The following is an 11,778-nucleotide window of genomic DNA, read 5'->3' on the forward strand; positions in this document are numbered from 1 at the left end:
AATAAATAGTTTTAAACTTATTAAACCGATATTAATATAAAATTTCTTACATTCATCAAAGAAACTTAACTGTCGCCCGTTACAACGCGAAGATGAAAGTTCAACATGTTACTGTCCATTCCATTTGGCTTGTAAGTGAAATGCTTTTCAACCAACAGTTATTTCACAGGTTTCACGTTAATCTTAAAAGCGGTCTATATAAAATATATTACATGAAATTACGCGATAACAGCAATGTACTTAACTATCATCCTAGTTTTGAACATAAGCCAAATTTTATCTTCATATGTCTGGAACGGAATAAAAAAGATCTCAGTTGATTGATTTAGTTTCAAACGAGTTTAGAGCGTGTGCAGTAAATCGGATGTTGTGTGCGATATTTTCAACACAGTTTAAATGGAGGAAGACTTGAATATAAAAATGGCCATTTGTTTGATGCAAGTTTAAATATAACAATGTGACAAGAAATTGTACTGCTTAGAGTTACTAAACATTTTATATCTGAATATTTAATTTCAATTAAAAAAAAAGGTTACGGGGATACTAAGTATTACATTATTGCAGTAATCTGGCATAGTTCAGACTGTCGTAGGATTCGAAACGAAGTGAAACTCCCGTTGCAAGTAATTACTCGGGCCAATGCCCTCTTGCAATCATAAGTACGTTATTATAAACTTGGCTTTGTTTCCGTTTAAGCTATAATTGATTTCGATGAGCGAGATGAAAATTTGAAGATCAGCTGTTGGCTTATGCTTGCGTGGTTTGATGAGTTTCTTCAGTGGGAGCCAAAGGACTATGGAGGACTTATTATGCTTTCATTGGTAACACTATTGTATCTACAAATACATATTGTTTAACCGATGGAAATAAAATAAAAGTGTACAGTTATTTGTGTAAATGAGAAAACTGATAAGATAATCTTGAAAATAAAGATGCACATTTATATAGCTATGCTGTTAATAAGGGAGGTATATTATGATTAATCCACTTGGTTTTGTTCATGGTATATGCACACATATTTACTTTACACAAACGAACAAAAAATTCGTTTGCTCAAAATGCGTGTCTATCGTTATTATACCGTTCTTTCTCCATACTCACATTAAAGAATGAAATTTAATGTTTCCTCTCGTGTTGTATTTGTAGCCACAAAATGACACCTGGCGCCCAGACGTTAGACTCCATAATTCCTTTCGGACATTTACTGGCTTGGGATCGAGCAATTTGTTGCTCAGAGTCCTTAATAATGGTCGGGTTATCTGGAATCCTTATCAGGCCAGTAATATTTAAATTATAATAGCATTTGCGATTTATAATGAGGGGTAGAAATGTAAAATGTAAATAAAAAACTAAGTGTATACAAAAGAAAACATAGGTAGCGAAAATATTTTTTGAAAAAAAAGACTACAGTTTGTAAACACGTTACAATATGATTATCTATACAGTATACATTCATTGGCGTTAACGAATAAAATAATACCGGAGTATCATACTGCGTGTTAATAATTCATTGAAGTATGAATCTATAATTATTAACTTGCACGGATTCATTTTTATTTGAACAGATTCTTGAAGCAACGTGTAAGGTAGACATCACATACTTCCCTTTCGACACACAGGAATGTCCTCTGAAGTTTTCTGCATGGAGCTATGATAAAGAAGAAGTAGCTTTGTCTGAATCAAAAAACGGAATCTATTCGGAAGACTTTGAAGAAAATTCAAGATGGTTGTTGGTATATGATTTGTTTATTTTGGAAAAATAAATCGTACCATAATCATACATTTCATAACCTACATTTTACTCTTAAATAACTGTATGTGATGCATATTGATTCTCGTTATGTATGATATCTTCATAGTATATTTTGTAATTTGGAAATATTAAGGCTTCCTGTATACAGTAATTTATCCGTAATTATAGTGCTATTTAACAAAATCCCTTCCTTGTTTTGTGAAATATTTCAAAACGTTATGATTTTAGGTAAACACAACAGCAGATTCGAAAAAAGAAGATGGTTTTGTGATTTTTAAGATGACACTGAAGAGGAAGTCAACATTTTACGTGTTCTACATACTCATCCCAATCGTCCTACTTTCGTTTTTAAACGTCCTCACATTTGCACTTCCGGTATCGTCGGGTGAGCGTGCTTCTTACGCTATCACAGTGATCCTGTCTTTGGCCGTATTTCTAACAATTGTAGCGTCTGAGATTCCAAAGAACTCCGACACCATTCCAGTCATCTCAGTTTATATCACGGCAATAATAACACTCAGCACTGCTAACATAATAACGTCACTGTTAGAATCGCGACTTGCGTCCCGAGATAAATACAAGGACCCAATAGCCCCTGGATATATGGCACTTAACCGATTAGCTCGGATTTGTAAGTGTAAACGTGACGGAAAGAACCATCCGGCAACAGACATTGAATGGGAAGACGTTGTAGCTGCATTGGATTATTTCTTGTTTTGGTTGTTTTTTGTGCTTACCATTGTAGCAACTGTAGTTTGGTTTGTAATTGCAAACAGACGGCAAAGTGAGTAATTAGAAACAAATTAAATGTGCATTTCAAAAAATAAATAAATACGAGGGTGATGTGTCGCTTTAGCAAACATATTAATATATTCAAATAAAAAGGAACATACGTTGAACGATTTGGACGTGGTTAAATAGTGAGCATACCCGAGGTAAGAAAACGAATTTTTCGTATTTGCATCCAATAACACAAAACAGCTATCAAGGGGCCTTCGTCCTGACCATTGACCTATATCCATTGCAGCAGCAGCTGAATTCTCCAGTACATTTGTATGTGTCAAAGATATCTTCCGATCAGATTTGAGTCTGATTTCAAACCACGTACGTTCTTTATATTCTCCAGAGTATTTAAATAACATCAAGCTAATCGATGCTGAATTTACCATCTAAATCATCGTTTTCTTTGAAATATGGCTTGATCGTAGTATTAAACGATATATCCTGCAAATGCCACTTTTCTGGTTAGAAAATATTGAACTGACCGAATGGCTTTTTGTCTTAAAAATATTATTTACGGTGTTCTCAGATCCGACGTTGAAATACATGGACTGAGTCACGATATAAATTTCAACCATAGCCGATATTTAAGTTTGTTTATTTACTACAAGTTAACACTCAAGGCAGCTGAAATAGCCATCGCTGCTTCCAAATTAAAACTCTTAATATCTTCTATCTGACTCAATCGATTGGGAATAAATATTTTAATCATATTATCTTTTGGAAACAAAAACGACATAACATACATAAATTTTATTATGATATTTTAGTCTGCACAGTATGATTCAATTCTTATTATTGTATTTAGCATAAAGTTTGTGAGATATATTTTAGTACACTATTTATATGTTTCATTATTTACATGTATATAGAGAATAATAGGTTGGTGACGTGGATGGAGAATGGCACCAACCTATCATTATATTTATCCTGTAAAAAATTTCTTTTAATTGTATTCTTTTTTCACCGTTTTTTCATTGTACAAGATTTTAACTCGGGAGTTTTGCTGGAATAATGACGTCATTTCATAAAAAAATGACGTCATTTCACAGTAAAACAGAGATATCAGGTTACCTGGCCATCTAGCCCATTATCTTTTGGGATATTAGGTTAGCTGGTTATCGGGCCGATTTAAAAGCATGTGACAGGATAAAATTCCATTACCGTACACTAGATAATTATTTCCTCCAATATTTATTCGGATTTTTTTTCGAAATAAAATGATAAAAATAAACCAACCTCATGTCATTACATCAGAAATTCGTATACAGGAGAGATTGGGAAAATGTGTTACCAATAAACTAATCCCAAACACATCCCTCATTTGTCATTCATACGTTTTTCATAATTAACATAACTATTACGTAACATTATTTGCATTTTAAACGAGTGAAGAGAATCAGCATTACGTGTTTCTAGTGGGAGATTGTTCAATTCTGTTATTGCAGAGGGTACGAACGAGTTTGAGTATGAGGTAGTGCGAGCTGTCACATTTCTAATAGAAAACATAGACTAAAACGATTCGTGAAATTTTCATTGGTGAACCAAACGTCCAATAGCTCAGTGGATAAGGCGCTTGCTAAAATATAGAGGTCTCGGGTTCGATCCCGGGTCGGGGCACATACATGCCAGTCATGTTTCAGCGGAATGCTGACTGACAAATAAAGGCTTAGCTCGGCATTAAGACGTGTTTGTTTTTTGTTGTTTTAGTTATTAATTGTACTACATGTGTTATTAATACATCTGTAATGCAAATTTAATTATTTCTGGTAATTTCCAAGTCAGGTGTTAAAATTCAGTCCACGCATATCGTATGTTATAGTTAATTTGTACTGTGTTTAAGTCTGTTCTTGTTATACTCTGCATTCAGTCATATGGAAAAAATAATATGATCATTTAGTTAACTTTCTCAATTTTGAAACTTTTCCTCTGTTTATGAAGCGAGCTGATTGGGTTAATATCAACAAGCGTCAACAGTTCAAAATTAAGGATCCGTGAATAACTAGATCAATCAGTACACACATGTACGGGTTTAAAGAACAACTCGCAGCTATGATAATTGCGTTAATTAGTCATGTGCCATATATGTCTGTAAGAAACTTGGCATTTAATTAATTTTACTATCTCTATTATGTAAATAATGATTATATTGGTGGAGGTAAATATGTTTTATGTTTCTCATGTTTATGTGTACAAAGACATGTGAAAGTTGCAATGTGCGAAAGAAAAATATTGTTGTTTTTGTAATTGTGTCATATATTTTTATGTTATACTAGCTATGCGATTCTCAAGACCATCGCTCATATTGCAATTTCGATGTTGATGATTATGTTTGTGGTAGTGATTTTGATCAAATAGTTAGCCGTGACATTTGAAACGCTAAATTGCTGATAGCATAATGATGTTGATGGTTGCTTAGGTAGTGGTGCTTTTAATATGGCAAGGGTAGCCGCCGACCTTTAATGTGCAACATGTGGATGACAATAATAATGTTGATGGTGATAAGCATGTGGTTGACATGGTTAAGTCTAGTCGTGAGATATGTAAGACTAACTCTAAGATAGCAATACTGATGTTTAATATGGTTTTAGTGGTGCCATTATACTAGATAAGTGTTGTCGTGAGCTTTGCAAGACTCTGTCAGATGGCAATAACGATATTGATACCATTAGCAAGGGTGTTGTTTTCTAGGTTAAAGCTAGCCATGAGATTTAAAAAACTTACTTTCAGATAGCAAGCATAATGCTAATTGGGTCATTTTCGACCTGAAATGTCCTGCAAGTCACCCGGGGGGTGACTAGAAGCCGATTCATGTCACCCTGGGGTGACTTCAAGCCGACGCTAGTCACCCCAGGGTGACATCAATCGGCTTCTAGTCACCCCCGGGAACACAAGAATCGGCTGCTAGTCACCCGTGTATTTGTTTATCAAACGGCACCGCATCCAGGTATCTAATATAGGCTATTTTGTCTTTGTTTTTAAGACAGTCGGCTCTATGTTCGTTTTTGTAATATTTGTACACATTCCCTCGCATATGAACGACACAATCATGTATTTTTTTGTTGAAAAAGTAAAATTGTTGCCGATGGTGACTTTATGCTGATTTCGAGGGTGACTAGAATCGGCTTGAAGTCACCCCCGCTTGAGAATAATCGGCTTCATGTCAACCCCGATGACTGCAATCGGCTTCATGTCAACCGAGGGTGACAAGAATCGGCGTCTAGTCAATTTAAGCCGTGAGTTTGGCAAATGAACACTATGATAATTATGACGTACATAAGGTAGATACTGGTATAAGTGTTGTCATCCTGGTTGAGTCGCGCTGTGAGATTTTCAATACCAACTCTCAGATGGCAGTACAGCTGTTGATGAAGTTGTTTCTGGTAAAGCTGTTGGTATCCTTGTTAAGTCTAGCCAATTAGATTGCCAATACCAACTCTCAGATGGCACTTCTAATGATGATGATGGTAGTGGTGTTGTTAACATGGCTTAATCTAGCCGTGAGATGTGACTTACTCTCAGATAGCAGTTATTATGTTGATACAGTTGACACTAACATATGTGTTACTGTTCTGTTTATGTTTGAGCGTGAGATATGGAATCCCAAATATCAGATGGCAATAAGTATGTCGATGACGGTGGCAATGGTATACGTGCTGTAATACTGGTAAAGTCTAACAACTTAGGCTTATAGGGTTTTGTGTATGCATTTCTCTTAAAGTTTAAATAGAAGCCTATGTTTCCTACAAATATAATGTGCCCCAATTCTGATCATTGTTGCTTATCCGAGACAAACACGATAAACGCCTAAAAACACCGGTCGTTATGCTTCAAGTTCGTCTCTAATCGCGTACGCGGACCTGTTTGGTTCCCCCTGTGTGATAATTTTCGCGAAATGTTCGCATGTTTTGCTATCGTAAGGCATATGAAAGGGATGTTTTTACGTCTATGATTTCGTACATTAAGGCGCTCGCACGTGTGTATGTCACCACAAAAAGTAAGATTCGTTTGTTAATTATTTAAAAAAACGCAACCAAGTATTAAAACGGATTTAACATTCACTGTTGGATTCATAATATAAGCTACCTCAAAGGGGATCCCCATAAGCTAGTCAGTGATCTACACAGCATGTGACTTATCACGAAGATGGTCCAATGTCCGATACCACCATCAATGCAGTTGGAGAAAAATGTGGATCATACTCGATACTGACATTGGTGACAAGCCACTCTGATGGTTGGCCGTTTAGACATGCGCAGAATTTAATACTGACATTATAAACAACCTTAAAAGAAATATCCAAATAAACACAACCCTTAAAATGAATTTTTTATCGTACATATCGAATTGAATGACAAACAGCAAAGTATCAACATTAAAACAGTGCTTCAATTTTTATTTTACTATACGCCATATGAACAATGTCATAAATATCGTGTTGGTGCGTACTTTCATCTTATTTTCTGTTTGCGTGACGACGACTTGAAATCCTTCCAACGCGCCAAAGAATTAAAACTTCATGTTTATTATGAAATGTGCAAGAAGGAGCTCTTTATTTGACTTCGGCAGATTTGTGGGTGAATGTAGTAAGAGAAGATAAATATTGTTAGAGGATTCAACCTTTTGGTCGAGACGGTTTTGATGTTTTTTATCGATACTGATACAGCCATTAGCATACTAGTGAAATGCAGTCAAAAACAGTTATTGTTTTGATTCAACATATTACTTGTAAAATACTTGAAATGTTTTATGAAAGAGTCGATTCATTTTGGCTGACAAATCAACAGAAGACTATCGACGCGGCTCGTTAACCACACGTTTGTGTGATAAATATCAATATAACTATCATTTTGTTTCATCTCAGTGCGTTACAATTGTTAAGTATGTATATGTTTTATTCACATCGTTGGTAAAAAACACGAGAAGGTAGATGCCTTTTGGCAATGTAAGTCGTAAATTAAAAGCAGCCTTTATCATTTCAATTGTTTGATATTTGTATATTAAAATACATGGATGCTCAAGTTTTGCAACAAACTTTACAACGATAAACACCTGCGTCCGAAATGTTTAGTATTTGAAATTCGGTCAGACTATATTGGATCATGTTGCCTCTTATAAAAAATATCGAGTACCACTCTATTTCTGACTAAATTATGTGGTCAAATAGACCACAATGACTGGAGATGATTCTCAAAATAATGATACACTTTGATCTTCTCCACGAGTGTAAGCCTTGTGGATGTACCCCATTTAAAATCTCGTGTTTTCTAAACGTTTATTCTAAAATCTCGTTGTAATCACGTTGCGGCGACTCTTACCATTATTATTATCAATACGTAGACTCAGAGTACTTGCTTCATCAATAAGTTGATAAGACATCCAAGAGAATTATCGAACATGCAGATACGTAATACCGTTACCAATTTTTCCATTTATCAATTTAAAACATTTATTGACAAACTTCAATCAATACCAAAATCTGTGAAGATTAGCGGATGTGAATATACTTTCGTAATACAGTGACGCCTGCCTCTTGTTTATAACATATTTTTTATCCCTGCATAACATGAGACATGGTTTGAATTCTTTTGTTTTTAACCATAATTCATTAATTTATAAGAAGTAACACAAAGTATACCTATAAGAACCTACGCTCTTATGTTTAGCGCCACGACGTCACGTGCATTTACGCGTTTAACGTCATATTATAGACATCATCACGGTCATTGATAAAAACATTATTTGTACAAAATTTGTGGACAACATCACAATCGAGAATTGTAAGTAATTTAGTTCATTTGTAACAAATCATCATGGAGACATGAGTCATTCCTGGAAGGGATGGGCACGTGGGTAGCTGTGAAGTTCGGACTCGGGGTTCCCAATCAGTAAAACCTATTACCAAACTGTGCTTGTTAGAGACTGCGATCTAGGGCTCCATAGAATTTTACAATTTTTTAAATGACTCATGACTCGCGGTGAGTGAACCCTTGACTAAATGTTAGTTAAATGTTATGTATTTCATGTAACTTATGTAAATTGTATAGTTAACCTAAAATCTGAGTAATGTGCCTGGAAAAAAGTTGGTTGGCATTGTTTAGGCATGGCATCTTTTTATGTCTTTTGGTATCTACGTACCTTCTGCTGAAAATCTAGAGGAGATGTCGCCTTCTCAGGTGCTCGACACCCTTTTAATTAGGTCAAAGGTCAATGGGTACAGTTTTCAGTTGTGTAGGAGATGAAATACATCTCATTGTGATTTATAACCAAAATTGAAAAGTTTAAGTCAGTAATATTGTCTGAAAATGAATCTGCTTTTGTCTAATTAAAAAAATTCTATTCTAGTGTTCACTTATATAGGTCAGAATAAAATAAACATGACAACTGGCATTGAAAATAAACATAATATAATATTATATGTTTAAAAAGTATTTTTTAAACAATGGAATAGTTTTTGCTAAATTTTGTCAACTCTATATACATATTTGTAAAGTAAAAAGAAAAATTAAAAGGATCCATTATATATATAATGAAGTACAACATACGCTTAAAAAAAGGCGGAAACACATTTGTGTATTTCAATATCTTATTACATTGTTTTTAAGTGTACATTCTTCATCCTGTTTAAACTGCATATATCTTATACTGCTGATCTAATCCCTGGTGAATTACTGGATAAATTCGACAAAAAGAAAAGTGAAGTGAAGAAATTTTCTATCTGGAATTCCTCCCTACATTAGGTTGACATCCTTATGAATTTCATTAAAGCCCAAAGAATAGGCGATTGGCTGTTGCATATTGAAGCCTTTTCCGAGATGCTACCGTGGCTTATAGTGTACGACGACACAAACTATGCCCGTTGGGGTCTTGTATATCTAGCAGACATAAAACATTACAATATGCAGCACCTGAAGTTTTCAAAGAGTTTATTGAAGGTCACTTTGAAGTTAGGCTGGAGGAAAAAGCATTAAACGGAGTACCTGTCGACCAAGCTACTGAGTGGAAAAACAGAATGTGTAAAACGACAGGGGGTATTATTGGGATAAAAGAACAGGACCAGGCAAGAGATAGGTTTTGTATTACGTGGTCAGAAATATCTAACGTTTCCTATTGTACCATGAAATTGTTCAATCAAAATGATGATGACGAAGATATTGGAATATTCAAGAATAGAGCAGATGGAACTTGTTCGAGAGTTTCTTCAGAGGAAGAGTGCATCAAGAAAATGACAAAGATTTTAAAGGCTGACAGAAAGCTAATGCAGAGACTTTTCAACGCAGCTTAATCAGGGAGAGCCGTAAAAACAGCATCTGTACTAGAACATAAACTTTCTGATGTGCCACTATCATTTGCAAAGGCTAGTGGGAAAATGCATGAAACCCAGAAATCAAACATAATCCAAGTGCTTACAAAGGACAATGATATAGTGACGCCTCAAGTTGTTACAACAACGACTGATGCAACATGTGTAATAATTGATGGTCACGCCCTAATACAGAGTTAAGGTAAGCATAAGGATTGTCAAACATTTGGACAATATGCAACTGTTTTTGTAACATGTGTTTTAAGGCATTTCAGCGCAAACACTATCCGAGTTGATGTGACTTTTGATAGATACTTTGGAAGTAAATATATCAAAGAAGCAATGAGAGTTTAGAGGAAAGGAATGCGTCGACATATTAGGAAGCTCATAACAAGTCCAAACATTCCTCTTCCGCAAATATGGGAACAGTATATCACACACGATTACAATAAAGCAGACTTGGCTGAATTTCTCTCAAACAAATTGCTAAAACAATCAGAAAATCTTCCAGTAGGATCAACTATAGTTGTAGGAGGTGGATTTGCAGATGATGTTGATTCAAAGTCGAGTACTTTTGATTCGACAAACATATTTGTAAATCATGAGGAGTCAGATACGCGGATGATATTGCACTCAAGGGACGCTATTGATAGAGGCTACAGGCGTTTAGAAGTATATTGTAGAGACACTGACGTTCGTTCTGCTCTTGTTAATATACTACCTTGGAGCTGACGCCGAGGTATGTATGATATCTGGTACAGGAAAAAAGAAAATGTTATCCTGTGTACACATTATCTAAAAAACTAGGTGACAATGTCAGAAGGAACATTTTGGGGGTTCACACATTGACAGGATGCGACACCACGTCTGCTCTAAATGGAATAATTAAGAAAACCGCTTGGGTGAAGTATATCGCACAACCTGATAAATGGGAGGGTGTAGATAGAGATGGTGATGCTCTTGCAGTTTCTTAATTTCTGTGTGTGCTGTATGGCTGCTGTCAGGATCACCCACCAAACATTGACACATGTAGGTATCGTTTTTTTACAGCCAGGAAGAGTTTGGATTTGTTACTCCCTACAATTGATGCGCTTGAACTTTACATTAAAAGGGCAAATAATCAGGCAAAGATATGTCTAAATGCCATAGATAAGGATTTTCAACCTGATGATCCTGTTGATAATGGCTCATGGAAACTTGAAGAAAATTAATTGAAACCGGTATGGATGAGGAAACCAAAGGTTCCTGCAGCATGTGTCCATTTAGTGTCATGTGGCTGTCAAACCAAGTGTAGTACAGCACTGTGCAAATGCTAGCGATCTAACCAAGGAAGCTTGTTTGAATGCGCATATGAAGCGAATGGCTGTTTAAACCCTAGATAATTATTGTAAACAATAAAAAATAAGGAGATACATATACTGCCATAGTAATTCGTGTTTTGGAACAAAACTGTGAATGTATGTTACGTATGTTAAATAAATTATCGCACAAGACCGACATTATCGTCAGCATGATGATACAGTAGGTCATAATAGTGCATTGAAGTCAGATGAACATTTGTTTTATTTTATAAATGGTACTTCAAGATTTTGAACTGTATTACTAAATAGATCACTGTTTTTGGTAAAATAATTGTTGTTTTACATTATTCATATCTATTACAATTAATACTAATTTGGTGAAGTAAAAATAACTTATCTTGCATGAATATGACATAATAGAACGTACAGTATTAAGAACAACATTAGAGTATACTATTTGAGCTGAAATCTTTTATTTAAAATAGTATTTAGCATAATATGCATATAAAACAATATATATATTTAGACTGTAACGTAGATCACACAAGTTTACTTGTACCTATACTTTTCTTGTTTAAAGTCTCGCAATTGTATTGATATGATAATGCAGAAATAATTTTGGTTCTTATTATAAAAAGTTG

General features: G+C 34.9%; 1 long non-coding RNA gene across 1 annotated transcript; it reads left to right on the top strand.

Annotated features, from left to right (window-relative positions):
- The first annotated feature begins 1,323 nt into the window (after positions 1 to 1,323).
- Positions 1,324 to 3,849, top strand: LOC127857938 (uncharacterized). Its single transcript, XR_008038689.1, has 2 exons — positions 1,324 to 1,733; positions 1,982 to 3,849. It is a non-coding gene; the product is annotated as an uncharacterized LOC127857938 (long non-coding RNA).
- Positions 3,850 to 11,778: the final 7,929 nt, after the last annotated feature.

Source organism: Dreissena polymorpha, chromosome 14 (genome assembly GCF_020536995.1).
Source record: "Dreissena polymorpha isolate Duluth1 chromosome 14, UMN_Dpol_1.0, whole genome shotgun sequence".
Taxonomy (NCBI): Eukaryota; Metazoa; Mollusca; class Bivalvia; order Myida; family Dreissenidae; genus Dreissena; species Dreissena polymorpha.